The sequence below is a fragment of the Orcinus orca genome, chromosome 17, assembly GCF_937001465.1.
Source record: "Orcinus orca chromosome 17, mOrcOrc1.1, whole genome shotgun sequence".
In the NCBI taxonomy this organism is placed as follows: Eukaryota; Metazoa; Chordata; class Mammalia; order Artiodactyla; family Delphinidae; genus Orcinus; species Orcinus orca.
Genome location: NC_064575.1, coordinates 26,389,054 through 26,404,554, shown reverse-complemented (window position 1 = coordinate 26,404,554; position 15,501 = coordinate 26,389,054).

Here is a 15,501-nt window from a genome sequence, read left to right as displayed (position 1 = left end):
GATAGGTAAGTTGTAGATTTATTTAGAGAGAAACACACTCCACAGACAGAGTGTGGGCCATCTCAGAAGGCAAGAGTGGCCCCAGGGTATGGGATTGTCAGTTTTTATAAGGGTGGGTAATTTCATAGGCTAATGAGTGGGAGTAGTATTCCAGCTATTTTGGGGAAGGGGTGAGGATTTCCAGAAATTGGGCTACCGCCCACTTTTTGACCTTTATGTTCAGCCTTGGAACTGTCATGGTGCCTGTGGGTGTGTCATTTAGCTTGCTGATGTGTTACAATGAGCATATACTGAGGCTCAAGGTCTAAAGGAAGACAACTCGTCTGCCATCTTGGACCTATTTGGTTCTAATCCGTTTATGTCGTGTTCTTGGTCTATGTCATTCTTTTAAAGGTTGTGCCCTGCATCCTTTCCTCCTGTTTCACTATCATCATTTACAACACAAAGTATTCTAAATTTATTCCTAAACTTTAGTTTCTCAGGTTTCTGGCTCTGCCAATCTAATTTGTTTTTGTAACCATTTATCTTTATCTATATGTTTTAATTATAATAATTAAAAAGTGAATTCTGAAATCTAATTTGTAAAATCTGTATTTAAAATTTTTTTCTTTGTATTGTTATTTGGAACTTTGACTTTTCCAGATATTTTTGAAACATATTATCAAGTTCCAAATCATTTAATATAATCTCTGTTTATACCTGAAATTCAGGTGCTTACAAATAAAATTGACATATTATATTAAGTCTTTTTGTTCAGGAATATGCTATTGTATAAGATATTCAAATACAGAATATCTTTTTTTTTTTTTTTTTTTTTTTTTTTTTGCGGTACGTGGGCCTCTCACTGCTGTGGCCTCTCCTATTGCGGAGCACAGGCTCCAGACACGCAGGCCCAACGACCATGGCCCACGGGCCCAGCAGCTCCGCGGCATGTGGGATCCTCCCGGACCGGGGCACGAACCCACATCCCCCACACTGGCAGGCAGACTCTCAACCACTGCACCACCAGGGAAGGCCCAGAATATCTTTTAATACCATTTTTGCTTTACATATATATCTAGAGGTCTCTTGAGAATTTTATTTTTAAGTCATTTTTGTGTTTGTTGCTATTATTCAAGTTCTTTTGTTAATACATTGGGAGACAATATATATAAGTCACTGAATTGATATTTTGTTCAGTTTCATTTCAAGTTTTCAGTGTAGCCTAGCATGCCACTAGAGAGTGATATTTTTGTCTCTACCTCTTCATTACTCTTTTTTTTTAAATTATTTTCTCCTTTTATTTATTTATTAACATCTTTATTAGAATATAATTGCTTTACATTGTTGTGTTAATTTCTGTTGGATAACAAAGGGAATCAGCTATACATATACATATATCCCCATAGCCCCTCCCTCTTGCATCTCTCTCTTGTGTGTCCCTCCCACCCTCCCTATCCCAACCCTCTACGTGTTCACAAAGCACTGAGCTGGTCTCCCTGTGCTATACGGCTGCTTCCCACTAGCTATTTATTTCACATTTGGTAGTGTATATTCTTTGTGTATTTTACAATTATATTTATTTGTATTTTAGTTAATGCTTCAAAATATTTTTGTGTGGTTTGATCTGTTCTATTCAAACTTTAATGTGATGTTACCAAACTCAGGTTCAGTTCCTTGACACTAGAAAACCAATACTTGATAGACAAATGTTGGTTGGAAAGGAAAGGTTACTTTATTCAGGAGGCTAGAAACCTGGGGAGAAGGGGGCTTGTGTCCAAAAACCAGCTCTGAAGATTCTGCATGATCATGAAGGTTTTAAAGGAAAAAAGGGGAACTTAATTGCAGTTAATCATTTGGGAAGGGGAGCAGAGTTTTTGTTATCTTCCACTGTGTGCAGGCTTTCTTTGGTTGGTTGGTGGTGAGGTAACAGGGTGGTGTTCCAAGAATCTGGTGCTCAGCATGAAGTTACCATCCTCCACCTGGGTGGGGGCCTTAGTTCCTGCAGAAGAACTCAAAGATATATTGTTATGTATATTCCTTGGGGAGGAACCAGGGCCCTGCTTTGTTGCCGCACTCTTGTTTCTTGACTGTTCCTCCTTTTGTTTCTGCCTTCCCTCCCTTTCCTGATAAGCAATTGATTGAATCTGCCCTTTGGAACTCAGATGAGGTCAAGGAGGCTGAATGAAATCTATGTCCTACAAACAGGAAATGGGAGACATGGAAAGGATCTATACCTGGGAGGGCCCACAGTGTCCTGCTCAGTTTCAATGACTGATTCTAGTGTTTCTTTTTTTCATTTTCATGGTAGTCATCAGTTTAAATGGTATTCATTGTCATTGCATGGAAGTATCCTCCAATTCTCAGTATTTAAGATGGTTTATCAGAAATAACTGCTGACTTTTATAAAATAGTTTTTCAGAAACTGTAGTTGTCCCTAATACCAATTTTCTCTCATGGTGATAAAACTCTTGATTCTTTGGAGACAGATTTTACGCTTAAAAATATATATTTTAGCACTGCTCTGAGTGTGTGTGACCAGGTGACTAAATGTAGGTCATAGAAATATGAGGTGAGAGATGTGCACAGCATTCAGGACTCTTCCTTCCTGATATGGAGCATGTTGCCTATTTCCCCAATCCTCCCTTTAAATGCATGGAATCAGGAAATAATAGACCCCCCTGTCTTGACCAACAGTCCCATCTTAGAATGACATAGCAGTGAAATCCTTGTGGAACAGAGCCACACTTACAGCTCTGAGATGGTTGCAACATGATCATTACATGAGACAGAAATAAATTTTTGATTGTTTTGGGGGAGCATCTTTTATAATAAACTAAATACATATCCTAATAAGAACCTATAGAACTTACATAATTTTATTTTTTAATTATGATATATCCTGACTGATTCCCTGAATTCCCTCATATTAATTTATGATTGGATTCTTGGATTAAGCCTTTACAGGTGAAGGCCCATATTCCTTCACAAAGTACAGTGTCTTCATATTTTATTTGTCTCCAAATATCTCCATAATAGGGATTATCATTAGGTCTCATTAATATGTAAATGGAAGGTGAGATATACATTGTCAGACTATAATACTCAAATATGAGTAATCTCAATAATTAAGTTACATAGTTTCTGTGTTCTGAAAATATGTGAACATCACAGTGAAGATGTTCAATAAATTCTGCAAGGACTCACTCTTAAAATGTCTACATGCATTACTTTCTGTAGAGACTTCATCTTGAAAGGTTTTGTTTTCCTGCTTCATACATGCTATAACATTTATTTGCTTTTTGAGTGAATTTTGATACTTGGGTTAATAATGTATCAAAACCATTTTGAGGTTAACCGTACATTTTAATAAAAAGGAGTGTTAGATAATATTAAGAAAACTTTGCTCTAAAAGCAATGTAATAATTTTGTAAAAATTACGGAAGTATTGAGTGACACATGTCATTATATCATAAATTTGTTATTAAAAAATAGAAAATGAAAGATGAAGAAGAGATAATAGTGGTCATCACTATAGGAATTGTTATGATGATTCATTTTAAAATTGATTCTCCTTTATACATATCTATCTATCTATCTAATGCATATATATATATATATATATACACACATACCTTTATTATTAAAAAGAAAAAAAAATGATGGTAAACTCAAGATGCAACTTGAGATTTGAAGACCCCTAGTAAGAGTGAGAACACATTACTCTGATCTTAGCTCTCCTGGTGATTCAGGAGATCTTCTAACAGATCTGTCCAATCATATCTTTAAAAAATCTGTATCAATAAGTTATCCAATTCATATTTTTCTAAATTATTAGTTATATGTGCAACAATGCTGTTCATCAGACCAGCTCCAAACTTAGAGGCTTATAAGAAAAAAAAATGTATTTTCCTCTTTGTGGATCTCTTTTGTGGGTAGGCTTCAACTCTGCTAGACTAGTCTGGAACTAGCTGGGTTTACCTCTGACTGAATGTTGAGTTCTGCTCCACAGCCCCATCATTTTTATTTTAACCAGTCACTACTTGAGACCTATTCTTCTTATGGTGAAAGGCACAAATGCAAGAGACCTAGCTAAGTCAGGCAAGAATATTTATTGCCTATGTTCATAATATTTCATCTAACGCTTCTTTGACCAAAGCAAGTGACACATCAAGATCAACATCACTGGGATGGAGAAATACACCCAAACTTCTGTAGAGATAGGTACTTCTGAGCAATATGACAAAAGGAATGTATATATGATTGTAAGAGGAAGTAAAGAGTGGTGATCAATAATCCATTCTGCCATATTATTTAGATGAACATTTTCTCTCACTTTAAGTTACATTTATTTATTTGTTGACTTCTTCATTCTCATCTTATATGTAATTTATTTTTATTTTATTTTATTGGTTAGCTTTGCAAGGATTTGAATTGATAGTTTTTTAAAATTATTACATATTGTTATTCATAATAATATTTTCTCATCATGTAAATAAAATTCTAAATACAACTTTATTAACTTTCTGTATTTCCATATTTCTTAAAGTTATCATTTAGAAATATTATGTAAATTATTCAATTCAGTACCTTTTCTATTATTACTTGTTTAATAGTAAAGGCATTGAATTTTTTCTATTTATCTTTAATTATATTTTCTAAAAACTGCTTCCCATATTTTTAGTAATTTCTATTGGATAATTTTCTATTGTTTGCAACGTAAGTATGTAGTTCTTCCCCAAGGCAAGATTTATTACTTACTTTAAGATATAATTGAATTTTATTTCCATCTCAAGCCTTTTATTTGTCACCCTCTATGGTTGAAATGTAATACAGTCAGTTAGGACAAACCTCTTTTAGTTGGAATCTCCCTAATCTTATCCCCTTTTCATTGACCTGCTTCCAGTTTTCACAGGCTTATATTATAAGTCACTATAGGGAGGATTGATGGTATAACTGGACTGAATCATTGTCATTTGTTCACATTCGATTAATAAGTGATCATATTCCCATCTGGTTCAGAGATTTTCTACTCTGCTGCTCACAAACCCTTCTGGGTACAGAGAAATTCTGTAAGACATTTCAAATCCCCCAATCCAAATTGTCCATAGTCATTTCTAATATAAGCTGGAAAGTCTGCTTTTATGTCCTGAAATGGGAGTTTATTTAATTCCCATTTTAGGGTAAATATTTGATTATTTGTTTAACAATTTATTATCTATTATTGTACTTTGGTGAAAACTTATGACCTATGCAATCTTTCGTCTAAGGAATTCATGAGAAAATGGTCTTATGAAAATGATATATAGGTTATTAAATATTTTATTGCATTTTATAATTAAATTTGTAATAACAGAATAACTATAATAATCATAAATCAAATTATATTTAATAATTATATTATAACATTATTGATATTTTAGCATTGTTTTTTTCTTTCAAGTACTGAAAAATATTCTCTTCTGTTTTGTTACAATTATATTTTCTTAGGTATTTAGTTTTTCTTTTATGTCTTCAGATGAATGTTATTGTGTTCAAAACAATTTTATCTACATTGCGTATTTTCAAACTGGCCTCTCTTCCTTAGGTTGAAGCCAGGGTAAGATTTTATTAGCCTAACTTCATTTATTTTAGTGTTAATTGAAAACTTTTACTCTGATCCTTATTTATTTTATTCTATTAACCTTAACTATTGTTTGTGATATGGATTTTTGCTATAATTTGTATCTCCACATGGAAATGAGTGGAACATTAATAAATGATGCAGGGAATTGCTCAGATACCATTTAAACCTCAAACATCAATATTTGAAAACATCCCCTAATGTTTTTGTAAAAGTATATATGTGTATATATGTATATACACAAATATATACATATATACACATTTATATACATATATAACATATATATTCATATATATATGAAGTGCTCCAATAAATCATAACTTTTATTTTATAGGCCGAATGACTTTTACTTCTCCACATCCACCCTTATTAATTTATGCTTCTTTAGGAAATGAAATCAATTATCCATTTATTGTTATCTTGATCCCTGCATTTAAACCTTGTCTTTATCCATAATAAAACAGTGTTCCAGAGTTCCATTAATTTGTTATTTTTTAGTCTTTGGGGTAAAATATTGTGACATTGTATTAATAATAAATATATTTAGATTAACTTTTTCTTCCTACATTTTTCTCTTCATTGTTCTTAATACATTTTCCCCTTCAGGGAACTCTAACGGTTTATAGTTTAATAGATCTGATTTGTTTCAGAGATCATGTTGTTTTTCCTTCAATAAAATATATTTATTAACATTTATCTGAATAGACCACCTTTTAAAGGTTGATGGCAGCTCATCTTCCACATTAAGTACAAATAGTCTCAATAAATGGTAAAAATTCTTTTATAATTATACTACTTCATTTTTCACTTAGGCTATTATAATTAACTACAAATAAAAAATAAAATTAAAATCCTTAATACAACTTTTCTGAATTTCAATATAGTATTTAATGAACTCAGAAAATGATAAAAGCCAATTTTGACCTCAGTGCCTTTTCCTAAGTGGGAAGCACCTTTTGTCAATTGTTAATGGAGCTTTTGTTATTTAAAGTCAGGCTACCCTGTAGTTGCTCATGGATAATTAAAACACACCCACATGCAAACAAAAAGCAAGTTTCAATATTAAGGTTGTGGCTTATGTCTCACTGAAAGCAAAATCATCAAGCCTGCTTAAAGTTATCAGACTCTAGATGTTCTTCTAATATGCTAAATATGTGTTAACCCAGAGAGCAAAATGTCACTGGAGGGCAAGAAACAATTTTATTCCTCTAAATGGCATTCATGTGGCCTAAAATAGTTAAAACTGATTTTAATGAGCTTAATATAAAGGGAGTACATCATAGGAAATCCTAGAATTGGTGAATACATTTATATGATAGTGTGAGGAAAAGAAATGACTTAAAAAATTGTCCTGGAGTGATGGTCTTGGTTACATCTTATATTATTTTCCAATAATATGTGAAGAATTGATATCTTGTCCATAAAGAACAGAGAGCATATGCATGGAGTAATTCAAACATTTTTCTCTAATAACTCATGAGAATTTTGTTGAATGACCTAGGCTTTAACTTTCTCTCTGCTCTCTCTGTGCACTTAGGCTGTAGATTACAAGCTATGAGACTACTTTTTTCCACTGGATGAATTATATAAAAATAAAAGTTTTAGTCTAGCTCTGCAGTATTATCCTGAGATAGGTGGTTAAACATATATAAACTAGTCAGAGAAGAGATTATTACAATTTAGCTGTCACCACCACAGACAGTTATTAATAAGTTATATAATACAAAGTATAATCAAATTTCATTGATTAGTCTTAAGATTTGTGCTCAGTTTGAGTTGATGTCAAATAGTATGAATAGATATGACTTTTACTGGTTGACTTTGGCTGATCAGAGGGATGAATCACCAATTACTCCACCTACTTGTTGCAATCAGTGGAGGCTCTGACCATCCATTGCTTGACAACTAATATTTGTGACTGTTCAAATAATGGTAATGCCCGAGCTTGCTATTTTGGGACAGAAAGAAAAGAGATTTTTCTCCTCAAATGATAAAGGGAATAATGACTGTTATTTCCTGGAACTCTGAGTGTTCTTTGGTGGTGACCTGAGAATGGTTGAATGAGGGAGACCAGGAAGGGAGGGCTGTATTATGACAGTAAGGAGACTAGAATTCAAGAATCAGAGTTCCATTCTCAGCAATAAATTCTGTTCTCCATTGGTGAGGTAGAAACAGACAGAGGCCAAAGTACAAGAGATCAGAAGGGCTTAGATAAGAAGATTCACGATGACTATGTTCCATCGACATTATACATCCTTCCTCCATTTTCCAAGCAGAGATGTAAAGCTCCTAGATCTTTGCGGGTCCCTAAAGAGTGCAAACAGGCTCTACTAATGTCTGAGCTGGATTTTCCTGTTAGTCCAGCAAAACGTGCCCTCTGGGTTGAATATAAATTACTTAAACAAAATTAAGAAACACGGTATTTATTGGACAACTGAATCTGTGGGCTGAGTGATGCCTCATATTTATTTGGATTGTATTGAACTTTAGTCCTTTCAAATATCATTTGGAAAATAACAGGGGAAATTCTGATTCAAAGGCTCAGGGTATGAAAATGAAGAAAACACTATTAGGTAAAGAAGAAGATACAGGGGGCAGTCTATAAAAATTTGCATTGTCAGAGGAAAGGGCACCTTCTTGGGTATGGGGAATCTTTCTCCAGGTCCACCACATGCCATGCCCTTCAGAGTCAGTCCCATGTAGGCATCTCCACCTCTTTGTCACTTCATCTTCCTTTTTATGTCACCCAGGATAGCCAGATGATTGACACAGTCAGTGGATTCTATTTATATCTTGCACTAAAAGGACATTTCTTTCATAAATGAAAAGCTCTGAATATAACTTAATGAATTTGTAATATCTACATATACTATGTGAATGGGACCCATCCCTTTGTTGAAAAATCAGTACAGTAATTCAACTTCTTTCACTTTTCATTAAAAGACCTGGACCATTCAAGACCACTTTTCACTGAGGCTAGAATGAAACAGTACAGTATTTTCCCTTTTTCCATGGGGGATACATTACAAGACCTTCAGTGGATGCCTGAAACCATGGATAGTACTCAACCCTATATATACTATGTTTTTTTCTCATACATACATATCTATAATAAATTTTAATTTCTAAATTAGGCACAATGAGAGATTAACAACAGTAATAATAAAACAATATCACAACATACTCCAATAAAATTTATGTGAATGTGGTTTCTCTCCCTCTCTCTCTCTTGCTCAAAATATCTTATTGTACAGATTTAATGCCTTTTCCACATTAATTAAGCACTTATGCACTGTGGCCATAACTTTTGGAGTTTGAGTGTGACAGCAAAACTAGGACAAATTTCTTTTTCCTTCTTCACGATTTCACTGATAAAAGATTCATTCTTACCTTAGATCTTAGCAATCCCAGCATACAGTTTTTATTTCTTTCCTGATTAAGTCGAGAACTTTCACCTTTTCCCTTTCAGGAGGCACTTTATGGGCTCCTTTTTGGCATATCCAAATTGCCAGCATCACTATTCTTGAGGTTTGAGGCCTTTATTAAGTAAAATAAGGGTTACTTGAACACAAACAGGGCTATAATGCAACAATGAGTCTGATAAGAAAGACGGCTATCAACTGACCATAGTGGGACTTGCTGTGCAGAGGGATGATTCAAGTCCAGGATGGGATGGAGCAGGACATCAAGAGATTTCCTCACACTACTTACAACGGCATGCAATTTAGAACGTATGAATTGTTTAATTCTGGAAGTTTCCATTTAATATTTCTGGACCACGGCTGATTATGGGTAACAGAAACCTCAGAAAGTGAAATTGTGGATGGGGCGGGGGGTACTTTATAAGAGGAAATATGGAACAAAAATGATAGATTTCCACATGTCTAGTTAGGTTCCTTGTGTGCATGAAGCTTTGGTATAACTTTAGATAACACTTGAGTTAGGTGTTTTCCTCTATCTTTAAGAGTAGGGAATTTTGAGTCACAATATACTCATAAATACTCGCATTACAAATCACAATGGCACATTTTCAAGGTGACAGAATTTACAAAAAGTAATGTTATTATTCTAAAGAACTCAGTACCTTATACAAATCATCAGTTCAACTGATTTATTATTCAGTATGATTTAAATTTAGGTGGAAAAAGGAGCAAAGTAAGATTGTTTGCCTGTCCATGATTATATTGTATTTTGTGCATAAATCTGCACATTGTTAAAATGTGCCCATTTACATAAATGCTTTTAGTTAAAGAAATTGCTTTTGATCTTATAGACTATATTGCATTTTAGACTTAATTTTAACAAAAATTTCAATATTATTTATAAAATGTGCCTCATGATCTATATGGCATCTTTGTCTTTTTTCAGAATAAGGTCTCTAAAATCAGATTTTCCCTGATCAATTTTTATATGTTATGAATTATTCATCATGTATTCATTATGAACCAAATAGGCTGATATTACAGAACTCATAAAACAAGGTAGTAATGTAACACTAAAACAAAGCCAGCTGATTTAAAGGCAGAGCTCTCTTGCTTTCATGTGTTTTTTATTCTAGAGATGATGTCAACTGGTGCTACAACATTTGTATCAAATCAAAAAGCAGATAGAAATTTGCTGTATTATTTTCTATTCTAGTTTATCATACATTCCAAACGTCACACTTCAAAATTCACAGAACACACAGCTATATAGAAGAAATAGCAGTAAGGTAGCTCTCTAAGCCTGAAATGTGTTTTAAATAATTTTATCAGTTTTTTGCGATTGGTTGAATTTCTTGTTCTTTTTGTTTCTCATGTGAAAAATGGTACATCAAATGCTCATCTATTTATTGTTTTTATTAGGCAGCGGTCATGGATTTTAATGAACTATAAAAATGCTTGGCAGTAGTAGCATAGAAACAAGTGCTGTTTCCTAGATTAAAGGTAGGCTGTGCTTCAACTGGCAAAGACACAAGCTTGGGAAAGAGATACACAGAGTGGGACTGGGATTTTGGAAACTCAGTTCTTGCTAAGAAGATGAATTCTAGACAATTATGGACTTCATTGATAGTGGGGGCAGGCAGGTCCTTGTATAATTTCAGACATGATGTAACTCTTCAGAGAAAATATTTCATCTACATAAGTATGCATGTAGGCATGGATATTGAAATGTATTCATACTCTATCTCATTCCAAAGTAATTTGGAATTTGAGGGCATTTAAAAATTGCATGTTATATGAATCACCAATTGATGAATAGCTAAAAAAATATTTAGTACTTACAAATGCTATGCATCATTCTTAATGTGAATTAATTTATTTAATTGTTCCAAAGCTCTATGAGGCAAGTGCTGTTTTTAATAAACGTTTTATGGGTCTAGAAACTAAGACCTAGAGAATGTATCCAATTCACCCAGTATCACCCAGATAGCATGCTATCAGATGGGATACAAAATCAGGCATCTGGCACCAAAGATTGATAAAAGGGAAAATAAGACTATAATTACAAACACATATTTTTTTTTCTTACAGCTAGAATTTTGACAATAAGTAAGATGCAAAACCCTTGGTAACTCTTATCTTGAAAAGCCGAGTGGACTTTGTGGGAGAGCTGGATCTGAAGTGAGCATAAGTCATGTTTTCTACCCCCCACATCCCCACCCCACATCCCGGGTGTGCTGGCAGCTATCACCTTGGTGGGAGGTGAGGCTGGATATGGAGGGACTATAGTCAGAGCCTATTCCTCTGCCCAGTGGCTGACAGGACCCTGTTAGGGGCAGGGGCAGGTCCTAAAGTGCTGGAGCAGAAGCCCTGAGGCTCAGGTCCAAGCCGGTCCACTCCCTCTAAGTGTGTGCTCTCCCCACGCCCAGCATTGGCATCTCTGCCCCAGAGGGGAGCAGTGTTGAAGCAAGAGGGGCTGGGGTGGGTGCCAGGTGCAGGCCAGAGAGCAGAGTGGGGCAGTCCAGGCGCACTAGTCAGAGTTCCAGACTACTCCTGATCTGCTGCCTCCAAGAGCAAAAGCAGTGGCCGTCCCCACCCTAATCAGAGGTAGTGCTGGATCTGAGCTGGCCCTGAGTCTCACTGGTCTTCACACCAGTCAAAGGGACTCTTATCTTCCTCCTAGTGCTGGTTGACCAATATTGGTTGATACATTTGTCCTTTAATTAACAGTAGCTGAGATTAGAGCAATGTTGTTCCCATTACTGAGTATAGGATCCAGCACATGGTGTATTCTTAGCACATATTCCTTTAATTTAATGAAAGGTGTCATGGAGGTTTGAAGCAAACTGTAGAGATGCACCTATGACATTCCAGCTCAGGAACACAACTCCAGGTTTTGAATGGAATAGTAGAGACAAAGTAGGGTGGGCCCTGTAGGGAAAGGACACAAATATAAGTCACAAAATATAATATAGGGCTTTGTGTACAGAGAGAATGTAGAAATCCTAGATCTAAGAAGTAAGTTTGATTAGCTGCTGAGTCATGCGAATACAGGACTGGAGTTCTTTAGAACGCATTTACAAAAGGGCAGTATTAATTTCAAAATTCCAATGGGCTGAGTCAGCAGAAAGAAGGGAAGCCTCCTTAGCCATAAAAGACAGTTAAGGAGGGAACCAGGCAGTTTACTACATGTAGCTGCTTTTGAGCAATATAGTTAGAGATGGAGATTAAATGTTAGTACTTCAAGAGAAAGAGATTTCTTCAGTTTGGGAATAATCCCACCTTTCCCTATATTATGTAAAGTGTCTTTTTTTAAAAAATAAAGAGTAACAGAATTTAAGCTTTAGGTTATGCAATATATTTTTACCCCTGCAATATAAAAATTTTAATTCAAAGGGAATCAACAGTAGTACACCATAAATTCTTATTTTGACACTCTCCAAAACAATCACATGGAATAAACACTGTTTGTGACAAAGTACAGAAAGCTTGATCACTAAGAACGAGAGAGAAATACTATTGCATACTGTAATGGACACTATACCCATAAAAATCTTCACAGTCTTTATTGTAATATTGTACAGTGCAATTGCTGCATGAGAAACTAATGTAGCATAGAAGCAAAAGTGAAAACAAATTAACTAAAGAAGGAAAGCCACAAGACCAAGTCTAAAATGGATAAAGAGTTAATAGTTCAAACTAACCAAATTTATATCCACTGCGTTTGTGAAAATAAATATTCTTACATTTTACAGTGTATGATTTAACATCTACTTGATACAAACCAAGGTTGAAATTAGTAGAGATTTAAAATATGGAAAGGTTTTGTTCCTACAGTCACATATTTAGTTAAACACCCTAAAGGAAAAAAAGAAACCCTAAATATGAGGATATGTGATAAAACATAATTTACAAATTAAAAGAGTATGCAGTTATGTAACCTGAAGTCACGTAGTATTTCATTTACAAAATATTAAAACCAAACTGATAAAAATGGTTTTAAAGTGGTAGGCAATAAGGTTTTGAAAAACAGCTTTGATGAGATGAGGCTTTAGATTGGACCTGAGGCAAAGCAGAATAAACTAATGAACTGAAGCATTAAAGTAATTATTTATTGTTGGTTATTTTCAAAATTAAAATCATTTTTAATTCCTGTAAATTATTGACTCATATATTCATTTAGACTTTTAGGGATGTCTTTTGTAAGTTTCTCTTTTACAGATGAATTATAGAAGATGACATTTTCCTAGTGCACGCATTTGAAGCTCTTCAATAATGGAATGCAATAAAAACATGGGTACCATAACATGAGTGTCTGCTCTGGGTGTCAGTAAGTCACCCCAGTTCCAACCTTCCTCCCACTTCCATCTAGAATAACTAAGGCAATTCAAGAAGTAGATATTTGACATGACACAGATTTCAAGGTTGTGAAAAGGGCTATTTTTGATGCAGTCAAATCTAAAAAGTATTAACCATGTAGCAGACCTTTCCCCTCTCACTATCATTATTAAGCTTCTTCAACTAGATTGAAATAAACAACATATTGTTCTTTATTTTTGGCATTATCAATGTGTGTGTGTATATATATATTCCTCTTTTAACTTCTCTTCACCTTCTTCCAACCCATTAAAAAATCATACCATGGCAAGCTGTCATACTCTTATTATTTTGATTATGTTAATAAAGCATCATTTTTATTATCTTATATATGTTTGTATATGTTTAAATTATCTACTTTTTGATTAATGAGCTGCACTAATGATCAGGGAATAACAGGAAGATTGCAATTTGAAGTACATTTATCTATGAGATCTGTGTGAATAAACACCATTTTCTTAATCATTGAACTGAATGACATTCATTTGCTGCAAGGGACAGTTGTTTCCCCATGTCCCTAGTCAGCTTTTAAATCAATAGATAAGTTTACTTGTCTGTGATATGTGGTTGGTAATGGTGATGGATGATACTAGTGACAATTTGAGGATTTTTTATTCAGTCTCTAAAAGCCTCATAGTGAACAGAAACATTTTAAAACAGCACTTATAACTTAAAGGATGATTCTGTGTGAAATGACAGAGTGCAACAAGGGCCATTTGGCATTTTATTCAGCAAAGCTTACACTCCTAAAATAAAGTTTAATCCATCTTAAAAATTGAGGCATAAATAACTGATTAGATCAATGAGCAACACTTAGAAAGTTTTGATAAACCAAAGCAAATCCTCCTCTCTCTGAGGGACTCGTATAATAGATTGATAGAGTTTGCATCAAAATACGTATGGGAAGTACCTAATTCTATCTGATAAATGCTGAGGCAAATTAGAATTGATTAGAAGATAGACAGCATATTATAGACACACTTTGTCTTCTCGTTTAGTCTCAAGCTTAATTTTTTTTATTACTCTATTAGAACTTAATTTCTATACAATTATTATTTCAAAGAAATAGTCTTGGAGATCTACACTACAAGGTCTAGATTTAGTACTTGATATATTAACCTATTTATATTTTTTCTTTTTTCCTGAAGTTTAGGAACACAAATTACATTAGTGAATATATTTCAAACTCAAAGGAGTTTAACGTTACTTCACAAAGGACGGGGAAAGGAAAAGAGTATTATGGAGCTATACCTTCTTTTTCTGATAAACGTTGAAATAACTTTGAAAACCCAAATGATAAATTCTCAAAAGAAATTTATTATCATAGTAGTAAATGATATTAATATATTCACTTTTCAAATTCACATTAACGCAATGTTCAGTCCTCCCATTATAAGCTCAAGAGCCGTTTCTATTACTTTATGTACTTGACAGATACGTGTATCCCACAGTACAAAGCACTGTTTCCCAACTGTGCATACTAGATGTAGGGCTCAATTGCAAAATAGGTTTTAAGAATGCTGGTTGTCAGTCCTGTAGAAGTTCTTAGAAAGTTTAATATGCTAATTTACATTGTGAACCTCAAAAAATTAAAAAGGCATTCAATATATCATGAGATTTATTTGATAAGTCATTTCACTGAATATTTCTGTGTGAATGAACTTGAGGAAGTGATAGAAACTCAATACAGTGTAATAAATATAAAGCTGTTATTTCTAATTTTAAATACTTCCTAATTTTGCTTTTACTTTTGTGTATTGCTTTATATATTATTAAAAATATGGAAAAGTATTTGGAAAAAAAATTTCACATCATACCAGTTAGAAAATACCAATAAACTTTGGTTTTATTCTTGTCTATTTAGACCCAATTCAGCCCCACAAACACAATTACATATTAATGTAATTATATGTTTATATAAATATAAACAAATACATAATAAATATTTATTTACATATATATGTATGTACAGTAGTCTTATAACCTACCTTCTAGTTTTAAAAAAATAATTTATTTATTTATTTTTGGCTGTGTTGGGTCTTTGTTGCTGCGTGTAGGCTTTCTCTAGTTGTGGTGAGTAGGCGCTACCCTTCGTTG